The following is a 12,082-nucleotide window of genomic DNA, read 5'->3' on the forward strand; positions in this document are numbered from 1 at the left end:
CATCCTGATACACCAAGTTTGTGGCTTTTATCCTGGTCAGGACACATAGAAGAATCAGCCAATGAGGCATAAATAAGTGGAATAACAAGTCAATGTTCCTCCCTCCCTCCCTCTGCCTCCCTTCTTCCTTATCTTCCCCCTCCTCCTTTCTCTCACCCCTCCCTCCCTCATTTTCTCTCTCCTATTTCTATCAAGTAATCAGTAAAAACAAACAAACAGAAAACCCATTAAAACACATCTTCCTAAAAGCTGTGGTGTCCTATGCCTGCTTGGTATTGCATGGTCATATGTTATTTGTAGATTTTGAAATGTACCATGGAATAGTGTACAGCTTGACTCATCTTCCTTGCTATTTGTTAGTTATATTTTCTCATAACTGTCTTGGTCTGCTTCAGTGGATGATTTGCTTTTAGGCAGTATTTGTCCTTCCTCAACCATTATAAAATTCGGACAGTCTGTGGTGGGTTGGTTTTTCTTTAAAGAAGATAAAAAATTATCCGTTTTTTTTGCCTGACTAGTGGTGGCATAGTGGATAGAGCATTGATCTGGGACACTGAGGTTCCAGATTTGAAACCCTGAGGTCACTGAGTTGAGCACAGGCTTGCTAGCTTGAGCCCAAAGTCACCAGCTTGAGCAAGGATCATCAATATGATCTCAAGGTCACTGGCTTTAGCCCAAGGTTGCTGGCTTGAGCAAGGGGTCACTGGCTAGGCTTGAGCCCCTCCCACCCCATCAAGGTACATATGGGAAGCAATCAATGAACCCAAAGTGATGCAACTACAAGTTGATGCTTCTCATCTCTCTCCCTCCCCCCCCCTCTCAGAAATAAAAATTATCCACTTTTTGAAATGTGCCCTGATTGTGAAGACAGTAGTTCCAAAGTGTATTTCTTGACAACAGTACTAGGCTAGCATCAGCAGAAAACTTACTGGAAATGCAAGTTCTCATGTCCTACCTCTACCTATTGAATCAGAAAGTTATTGGGTAGGGTTCAGCCATCTGTGTTTTGACAGAGCCCTTCAGATGATTTTTTTCCCCTTAAATGAGAAGCAGTAGGCAGAGAGACAAAGTCCCACATGTGCCCTGATGGGGATCAATGCTCTGCCCATCTGGGGCTATTACTCCATTGCTTGGCAACCAAGTTATTTTTAGCACCTGAGGCAAGGCCATGGAGCCGTCCTCAGCACCCAGGGCCAACTTGCTCCAACCGAGCCATGGCTGCAGGAGGGGAACATAGAGATAGAGAGAGAAAGGAGAGGTTGAGGGGTAGAGAAGCAGATAATTGCTTCTCCTGTGTATACTGACCAGGAATTGAACCCAGGATATACACATGCTGGGCCGATGCGCTACAGCTGAGCCAACTGTCCAAGGCTTTTAGATGATTTCAATACAACTTAAAGTTTGAGAATCAAGTCTATGTTATTAAAAATAAACACATAACAAAAATAGTTGTATTTTATTATTTTTTTCTTAACTCCATAATTATCTTGCAGATCATGTCTTCATTTTTTTTACTGTTGTGTGTAGTGTTCCATTAGATGTATCACAATTTAGTCAGCCGTTTATGACATTTTGGGTCTGAAGCATCATGGTTAGAAACTGTGGTGCCAATTCTGATGGGCCTTGTATGATGTGTCAATAAGCTTATATTGATACTCATTCTGTATACTGAGTAGTAAATGGGAGGATTAGATCTGTGCCACGTATTTCTGATGCTGCCCCTGGCTGGGTGAATTGGTGCCATTAACTAGAGAATATGAGAGTAGGAGCAGGTCTTAGAGGCATGATAATAAGTTTCTGAGTTGGAACACGTGTATGTAGTATATCTAGGTTAATGTGTTCAGGTAGACACTTGTATACCTCTTGGAGATAAGGAGTGGAGTCTGGTCTGGAGAAATAAAAGCAGTTGAAGTCATAGTGGCATCAATGAGTATAGAGTAAAAAGAGAAAAACTGTAAGGAATATCAACACTTAAGTGTAGATAGAATAGGAATCCAGCAAGGAAATAAGAAGTAGTGACCAGAGCTGCTTGAACCTGACTCTTGGCTTCTTGCCTTCTTCCCTGAACAACATGAGCTTCAGCACCTGCTCCAGCTTCTCCACAAACCACTGGACCGTGGGCTCCGTTCAGTCATTCACTCAGCCACCAGGCCTGTCTGGGCAGATGGGGGTTTGGTGGTGGTGGGGTATCCCTAGGGAGGAGGAGACTATGCAATGTCTGAGTGACTGCCTGGCCCCCTACCTGGGGAGAGTGAGAAGCCTAGAGGCTGATACTTGGAGACTGGAAAGCAAAATCTGGAAACACCTGGAGAAGAAGGTCAGAGACTGGGGGCATTATTTTAAGATCATCAAGGACCTGAGGGCTCAGATCTTTGCAATTCTGTGGGCAGTGCCTGTCTTGCTTATGATGACTTCAGAGTCAAATGGGAGACAGTTGACCATGGGCCAGTCTGTGGAGGTGACATCAATGGGCTTCAAAAGGTCATTGATGACACCAGTATCACTCAGCTGCAGCTGGAGACAGATCAAAGCTCTGGAGGAGGAGCTGCTCTTTGTGAAGAAGAACCATGAAGAGGAAGTAAATGGTCTATAAAACCAGATTGGCATCTCTGGGTTGACCATGGAGTTGGATGCCCCCAAATCTCGGGACCTCAGCAAGATCATGGTGGACATCTGGGTCCAGTATGATGAGCTAGCTCAGAACTGAGAGGATCTAGACTAGTTAGTACTCAGCAGATTGAGGAGAGCACCACAGTGGTCACCTTGCACACCACTGAGTTAGGAGTTGTTGAGACGACATAGAGCTGAGACATACAGTTTTGTCCTTGGAGATCAACCTGGATTCCATGAGAAATCTGAAAGCCAGTTTGGAGAACAACCAGAGGGAGGTGAAGACGCACTATGCCATGTAGGTGGAACAGCTCGACACGATCCTGCTGCACCTGGAGTCAGAGCTGGCCCAGACCCAGGCAAAGGGGCAGCACTAGGCCTAGGAGTAGGAGGCCCTGTTGAACATAAAGGTCAAGCTGGCCTGACCTGTGGTGGCACATGGATAAAGTGTCAACCTGGAACGCTGAGGTCACCAGTTCAAAACCCTGGACTTGCCTAGTCAAGGTCCATATGGGAGTTGATATTTCATGTTCCTCCCTCCCTTCTATCTCTCTCAAAATGGATAAATAAAATCTTTTAAAAAAATAAATAAAGGTCAAGCTGGGGCTGAGACTACCACCTACCGCCGCCTGCTGAAAGAGAAAGGACTTCGATCTTGGTGACGCCCCACATAACAGCAACTTCATACAGTCTATCCGAAAGACTGCCACCCATGGGATGTGGATGGCAAAGTGGTATCTGAAGTCAATGATACCAAAGTTCTGAGGCATTAAAGGCAGCAAAAATGGGGCACTGCTTGAGGGGGTCTGTTGGTCAATAAAATGTTCAGAGATTGTTGAACATTAAAAAAAAGAAGTAATGACCAGAGTGGTAAGGGGGAATGGTGTAGTGAAAGTAACATGGATTAATTAATATGTGTATTGCTACTATGTGACTTGAGGCTGGTTTTAAAATCTTTTGAACCTCTTTAGTTGCAAAATTGATTGGATTAAATGAAATGATGTGGCAGCTAGTACAGGGCCTGGGCCACAATAGGCATTCACTTAGATATTTGTTAAAACCAAAAACCTTGGAGTTACCCTTGATTTCTCTCGCACATCCCTCATCAGCAGCTTCTTTTACCTCTCCTTTCTGAATCTCCCCACTTCTTACTACATCTCTACTGCTGTACTCCAGATCCATGACATCATCATGTTGCTCAGACTGTTGTAGAAACTTAAGTGGCCTCCTGCATTCTTTCTTGTCCTTTAGTCTCTTCTTGACACCTACTCAATTAACATCTAATTGACATACCACAAGCGATATAGCAAATGGCTATAGTTCTCAAATATTTGAAAGAACAGAAGAGTCATTTGATTTTTTTAGCATACTTCAAATTATAGACTATGTCTAACAGTTTAGTGTACATCTAATACAATTTTTTGCACATAGTGGGTGCTTTATAAAAGTTGGTTGATGTTGCAGCATGAAGCACTAATTGCTAAATTTTTGCCTTACCAGTCAGTTTGGAAATCTTCCTCCTGGTCATTAACAATGCACTATTTATTTAGGATTCCCAACAAACTTGAAGTTGGGGAAGTAGTATATATGTTTGATTAGTGTATTCATTTTTTCATTCAACAAATATATGAGTACCTCTATATGCTAGATGTTGGGAGTACAGCAGTGAACCAAATGAAGTTCTTCCTGTATAGAATTTATATCTTAGTGGGGAGACAGACATATGAAATAAATAATAAGCGTACACAACATATTATATATAATATAATTCAATTCTTACGTTTAGTAGCATGGACAAAGTACACATTAGAATAATCTTAGAAAAATCAGAACGCAAATTTGTGCCTGACCAGTTGTGATACAGTAGATAGAGTGTTGACCCGGGACACAGAGGTCCCTAGTTCAAAACCCTGAGGTCCCCAGCTTGAGCACGGGCTTTCCAGCTTGAGTGTGGGATCATCAACATGGTTCCAGGGTTGCTGGCTTGAAGCCCAAGGTCACTGGCTTGGCTTGACCCCCTAGTCAAGGCACGTATGTGAAGCAATCAGTGAACAACTAAAGTGAAGCAACTGTGGGTTGATGTTTCTCATCTCACTCCTCCCTTACTCTCCCTTCCTGTCTCTCTCTATTCAGTTTTTAAAAATGCAAATTTTGAGAAGTACATGCTAAATATTCCAATAGTTTATTGGGGTAAAGACTGTAAGGTTATCATACTAAAAAAATTAAAAGTAGAGCTACCATCTGACCTAGAAAACCCACTTCTGCATATATATATTCTAAAGAATTGAAAACAGAGTCTGAATAAATATTTTGCACACCATGCTCATAGCACAGTAATCACAAAAGCCAAGAGGTGAGAGAAACCCAAATGTCCATTGGTGGTTATCAGGAGCTGGATGGATGGGGCAAAGGAGACTTGTTTAATGCATGTAGAATTTCAGTTCTGCAAAATAAGAATGTTCTGGAGATCTGTTGAAGAATAGAGTGAACATATTTAACATTACAAAAATGATTAAGATGATACTTTTTTTTAAGATGGTAAATTTTATGTGTGTTTTTCCACTTATTTGTGCATTCATTGGTTAATTCTTGTATGTGCCCTGACCGGGATTGAACCTGCAACCTTGGCATTGTTGGACAGTGCTCTGAGCTACCTGGTGAGGGCTTGTTCTTTTGTTTTTTTAAATACACACACAAATTATAACAAGGTTGGAGTTGCAAAACATACCTAGTTTATTTCAGGCCATACCACCATAATCATGTCCTAAGCACACTTAAGAGAATGAGAAGCAGAAACCGATAACTTAATACCAGAATTTTTCAGACATCTTTCTTATTGGCAAGAGTTTGGAGAAGCTTTTTTAAATTCAGAGTTTGTAAGTACATGTGAATGCTGTGAATTTTCTAATATGGAGGGAGAAAGAGAAGGAAATTACCTGTTGAGCACCTGCTGTGTGCCTGGCAAGGTGTGAAGTACTTTCATATACATTATTTCAGTTCTTTCTCACAGTAATCCTCTGAGGGAAATTGTATATCCTTATTTTCCAAATGAGAAAATTGAGGATTATGAACAGTAGGTAATTGAGCCAAGTAGGGCACACAGCTAGTAGTAGTGGTGAAATCAGAATTTGCTCCAGGTCTTTAGACTCCAAAGCCCATATTCTTTTCAGTACTTTATACCAGAGAAGCTGGAAATGCAGACTTTAAAGTGAAAAACCGCCCTGGCCGGTTGGCTCAGCGGTAGAGCGTCGGCCTAGCGTGCGGAGGACCCGGGTTCGATTCCCGGCCAGGGCACACAGGAGAAGCGCCCATTTGCTTCTCCACCCCTCCGCCGCGCTTTCCTCTCTGTCTCTCTCTTCCCCTCCCGCTGCCAAGGCTCCATTGGAGCAAAGATGGCCGGGGCGCTGGGGATGGCTCTGTGGCCTCTGCCTTAGGTGCTAGAGTGGCTCTGGTCGCAACATGGCGACGCCCAGGATGGGCAGAGCATCGCCCCCTGGTAGGCAGAGCGTCGCCCCTGGTGGGCGTGCCGGGTGGATCCCGGTCGGGCGCATGCGGGGGAGTCTGTCTGACTGTCTCTCCCTGTTTCCAGCTTCAGAAAAATGAAAAAAAAAAAAAAAAAAGTGAAAAACCGAAACAAAACTGTGTTGGTCAAATCTAAAATACTACTGCAGGGGCTACAGGGCTGTCATTTTGTGGCTTAAAAAACTTTATTGAAAAATACCTTTTACCTGAGTGATTTCTTTGGGTACATAATTTTGGGGTGTTTATAAACACTAGATGTAGTTTTTTTTATAGACAAAGAACTTGATTTGAGATTTATATTTTTAGGTTGAAAAGGCTAATATTTAGCTGAGGTTTTTTTCCCCCCCATGTATCACTTCTGTTGATAATTCTAAGAAAATCTCTCTCTCTCTCTCTCTCTCTCTCTCTCTCTCTCTCGCCTTCACATCAAACAACATACACCTTTCAGTGGATTTCACACTGTGCTGGCTGTTGGGGAGGCCATGAACAAAACTGTGTATGCCTAATGGCTGGAGTGAACATCCTCTTCCTAGCATCTGTTAAGAACAGAAGGAGTTGGCTGCCTTTTTTTACTCTTGATATCATCTTGCTGAGTGAGAAGGGGAAATGTCAGCTATTTTGCATTTGTAGAGGATTGGGAAATAGGAACAAGTTTTCACTGGTCATCTTTTTAGATTTTACCATGTGTTAAAAAGTGGTAACTGTTTACAGTGTTTATTTCTCACATAACAACATAACACCCCAGTGGAAGTTTGTAGTATCAGTTGAAGGTCTACCAAACCATGTCCACTTACTCGAAAGCAACTGTGTTAAAAGTGTAAAACCTGAAACAGTAAATGTGCACACGATGTTTGAAAACATCATAAATGAAGACTGTTCTGGTCAGATTTAGTGATCACCATACTTGCAGCACTTTGGTGGGGTGATAAAGATTTATCAAATAAACAAACATAAAACCAGAATAATTCTGTGGTTAGATAATTGCTATGAATAGAAAATACATTGTGAAATTAGAATAAACAGTCATTCTTATTCATCTATTTTAGGGCTTGGGGAGGTGGCTCAGGAAATGCTCTCCTGAGGAACTGACATTTATTTATGCTGATAAGTGAAATGTTATTAGAAGGTAGGTAGGAGAAAAGAGTGAGGAGAGGAAGAACATTCCAGACAGAGGAAATAGTCATGAAAAGGTACTTGGTGAATAAAGAAGGTTATCAAGTTCAAAGAAATGAAAGGTCTGTGTTGTAGCTGTGTGTCAGGTAGGGAAAGCAGAAGCAGTAGATGTTGAAGAGCAGGTGTTGGCCTTGTTAAGTATTTGAATTCCATTGACTGTTTCAACAGGGATGTGACATATTTAAAATTTGAGAAGATGGCTGGCCCAGAAAATGTGCAGAATGGATTGTAGTTGGAATTTTCTAGTTAAAGACTTACCAAAGATGTATTTAATGTACATTGAGTAATTTAATCTTTAACTTAAGGAGCATGAGAGGTTATGTGTGAAAGGACCTATCAGTGAAAGTACATCAGGACTACTGATGTACTTCCTTGCATTTAGTGGCCTTTAATATTTTCTGCAAATGATCTTTTATTGCCTAGTATATTAGACAGACTCTTGAGCCAAGAGACCAGATGCTAATGAGTTACCTGTAGTTTGTTTTGTGGCTTTGAGGAAGTCATTTACCCTCTGAGCCTCTTTCTATGTTTGTAAATTGGGCATGTTAGAGAAATGTGTTTAACTTAATAGTGTTAATCTCTTAACTCTAGTTAACATATGGGCTGAGTCTTGCTGAGTCATTTTTCTCAGACTGTGTGGGCAAGGTTTAATTCAAGACATCTAGGCAAACTATTTAATGACATCTTATACCTCTTAGGTAGTAGTCAGAGGAAAGAAAAGAGTTGTTTTATTTATTGTTTTTTAATCTTTTTTTGCAGAGCAGTTAGGGTATCAGTTCATGCATATTCCTCGAGAGAAAACATGGTACACTATATATAGCTAGGACTACTGGTGTACTTCCTTGCATTTTAGTGGCAGTTTGAAATTAAGAATTTCTGATTTGCCTGTGCCTCTCTATGATCTCATGTATTTAAAAACATTTTTCATTTGACAATACATTCTTATTATCTAATGCAGTCTCTTTTCCTTCTAAACAGCATTGAAGTAGATGCTTTGGGATTTTTATTCCCCAAAACTTGGCTTTAATAGAGGTGGTCTTAATTCCTGCAGCAGAACCATGATAGTTGAAGCTAAGGGGCCTGCCACCAGTAAAAAGGTCCTACCTAGTTCATCAGTAAAACTGGATCTTTGCCTCTATGATTAAAAAAGATAATTCCAGGCCTGACCTCTGGTGGTGCAGTGGATAAAGTGTTTACCTGGAATACTTAGGTCGCCAGTTTGAAACCCCAGGCTTGGCTGGTCAAGGCACATATGGGCGTTCATGCTTCCTGCCCCCCCCCATTCTTCTCTAAAAATGAAAGAGTAATAAAAAAAGATAATTCCAACTATGAATAATACTGGATTGTAGTGTTTCTCAGGATTTACAGACACATGATTTTTTATAATTTAAACTTTTGGAGGCACATCTTAAAGATACTAGTGCCTTAATTAGCAAAACATTTAAAACTTTAACTGTTCAGATAGTTTTGGTTTTGGGACACTGTACTTCTGTGTGGGTCAGTCTTAAGATTTATCTCCACTCTGCATTGTCTAGGCATCCCCAAACTACGGCCTGTGCGCCGCATGCAGCCCCCCGGCCGCACTTCCGGAAGGGGCACCTCTTTCATTGGTGGTCCGTGAGAGGAGCACTGTATGTGGCAGCCTTCCAATGGTCTGAGGGACAGTGAACTGGCCCCCTGTGTAAAAAGTTTGGGGACCCCCTTGGGTTATGATGGACATTTAGGTAAAAGTTTTCTAATGGAGCCCCTTGGTTTTAGGGATTAGGCTTATTGGATACATTGTATGGCAATATAAATTGTGGAAATACTGTATTCTTTGCCACCATAAACTCACAGGAAAAAAACAAAGCTTAATTTCACTTAAGGCTGTCCTTAATAAAACAAAGAATTTTTATTGATTGAATGTTTGATTGATTTTAGAGAAAGGGAAAGAGAAATACCAGTCTGTTTCTGTATATGCCCCTGACTACGGATTGAACCTGCAACGTGTGTGCATTAGGAGGACGCTCTTACTAGCCAAGCTATCCAGACAGGGAGAAGCAGAAAGAATTTTCAGTTTTATTAAATCTTCACTCTTGAGTCCACATCTTTTTTTTCTGTGTAACAAAATGGGAAGTAAATGTAAAATACAGGGTGTGGCAAAAGTAGGTTTACAGTAGTGAGTATATGAAACAGATTATTCTTGTATTATTAGGTGTTCATTATTGTACTTTGCCATACAAACAACTGTAAACTTACTTTTGCCCCGCCTGTATTTCTGCCTCATGAGACTGGTGGTTGTCTCAAGGAAAAGCAATTATGAAATTGTTTGGCTTGGCCACCTTTTTTATGGAACACCATTTATTCTTGAAAGAACTGGTACACTGTGGTTATTCAAACTTGAGTATTTGGCAGATAACACTTTCTCCCATGAATGAAATGATGGTATTTGTTGCCAGTGAAATAATTCATGCATTTAAATGAAAATTAGACTTTTGGAAAACTTTTGTCTCCCTTCATGAGCTTCATAACTTTCCAGTACTTGAGATTCTCCTGATGATGTCCATGGCAATATTAATGAATATGATTTTTTTTCATATTGTTTAATGAGATGTGTCAACACTTGGAAGAACTATGTAGTGAACCAGTGTTTTCCAAGTGACCAATACATGATGTTATAAAATCATGCATGGATAAAAAGATCCACTCAATGTAAAGTAATAGATGGATTCAGTATAATAGAATATGAAAAATTCGTTAATACAGTTTCAGATTTCACATTGCAACTAATCTTTAAAAGGAAATATCACTCACTTTTATAGTGTCAAAGAATATTAGGATTATCTGAATAGGCTTTTTTTGTGTGAGAGAGAAAAACTGACAGTGACAGACAAGAAGGGAGAGAGATGAGAAGCATCAATTCTTTGTTGCGGCACCTTAGTTGTTCATTGATTGCTTTCTCATATGTGCCTTGACCAAGGGGGCTACTGCAGAGTGAGTGACCCCTTGCTCAAGCCAGAGACCTTGGGCTCAAGCTGATGAACCTTGCTCAAACCAGATGAGCCCATGCCCAAGCCAGCAACCTCGGGGTTTTGAACCTGGGTCCCCTGCGTCCCAGTCCGACGCGCTGTCCACTGCGCCAGTGCCTGGTCAGGCCGAATAGGCTCTTCAAGTGCCATCTTTCCAACTACATATGTGTATGTGACTGGACTTTTTTTTTTTTTCTTTTTTTTTTTCTGAAGCTGGAAACAGGGAGAGACAGTCAGACAGACTCCTGCATGCGCCCGACCGGGATCCACCCGGCACGCCCACCAGGGGGAGATGCTCTGCCCATCCTGGGCGTCGCCATGTTGCAACCAGAGCCACTCTAGCGCCTGGGGCAGAGGCCAAGGAGCCATCCCCAGCGCCCGGGCCATCTTTGCTCCAATGGAGCCTTGGCTACGGGAGGGGAAGAGAGAGACAGAGAGGAAAGCGCGGCGGAGGGGTGGAGAAGCAAATGGGCGCTTCTCCTGTGTGCCCTGGCCGGGAATCGAACCCGGGTCCTCCGCACGCTAGGCCGACGCTCTACCGCTGAGCCAACCGGCCAGGGCTTTTTTTTTTTTAAGTGAGAGGAGAGAGACAAGAAGCATCATTTTGTGGTTATGGCACCTTAGTGGTCCATTGATTGCTTTTCATGTGCCTTGACCAGGGGGCTCCATCGGAGCCAGTGACCCCTTGCTCAAGCTGGCAACCCCATGCTCAAGCTGATGATCCTGGGCTCAAGCTGGTGACCTCAGGTTTTCAAACCTGGGTCCTCAGCATCCCAGGTTGATTCTCTATCCACTGTGCCACCACCTGGTCAGGCCATTAATATTAAAAAAACTTTAGTTTTAATTTCTAATATGGTAAATATAAGTTGATATAACCTATATCAACAAATACTTCTTGGGATCTTCAGTAATCTTAGGAGTACAAAGGGGTCTTTAGAACAAAAAGCTTGAGAACTGGTGCCATACCTCTTTCATTGCTTCTGTGGTCCCTACCAACTCTGTTTGTAGTCTACTAGTAGAGACTGACACAAATAAAAAGTGAAAGGATAATATATGAAATAATACTGAGAAAAATCACTTAAAGGAAATCCATTTTAAACAGTAATCATTTTCTTAGCAAATAATGGAAAACAAACATTGGGAACTTGCAGAGGAATTAAATTAAAACTTTTGGAAGCAAGTTTTATCTTGTATTTGACAAAATTTAGATTAAGATTTTAATTCTTGGTTACCATTTAGCACTGAAATAAAGACTAGTATGGAAAGGTTGGCAAACTTTTCTGACAAAGTTGTACAAATAAGATCCTTTAATCTTACTTTTGACTTTTATAGTGTGAACATAAAGAGTTATTAAAATATATTTCAGTGCCTGATCTGTGGTAGTGCAGTGGATAGAGCATCGACCTGGGATGCTGAGGTCCCAAGTTTGAAACCTCAAGGTCACTGGCTTGAGCACAGGCTCTCCAGCTTGAGCACAGGTTCACCAGCTTGTGAGTAGGATAATCGACAGGATCCCATGGTCGCTGGTTTGAGCCCAAGGTAAATGACTTGAGCAAGGGGTCACTTGGTCTGCTGTAGCCCCTGGCCAAGGCACATATGAGAAGCAATCAAGGAACAACTAAAGTGCTGCAACTATGAATTGATGCTTCTCATCCCTTTTCCTTCCTGTGTCTCCCCTCTCCCCCCTCTATTTTTTTTTTCAAAGTCTTAGTCATTTTTAAGGGGCTCCTAATCTGTGTTCAGGTAATTTTAATTTTAACTCTGTTTGT

The 12,082-nt window shown here is 41.6% G+C and overlaps 1 protein-coding gene across 1 annotated transcript in view; it reads left to right on the plus strand.

The window, feature by feature from the left end:
• The window catches only part of RAB10 (RAB10, member RAS oncogene family), a 78,490-nt gene that overhangs the window by 21,279 nt on the left and 45,129 nt on the right, over positions 1 to 12,082 (plus strand). The window lies entirely within an intron of this gene.

The sequence above is a fragment of the Saccopteryx bilineata genome, chromosome 3 (genome assembly GCF_036850765.1).
Source record: "Saccopteryx bilineata isolate mSacBil1 chromosome 3, mSacBil1_pri_phased_curated, whole genome shotgun sequence".
Taxonomy (NCBI): Eukaryota; Metazoa; Chordata; class Mammalia; order Chiroptera; family Emballonuridae; genus Saccopteryx; species Saccopteryx bilineata.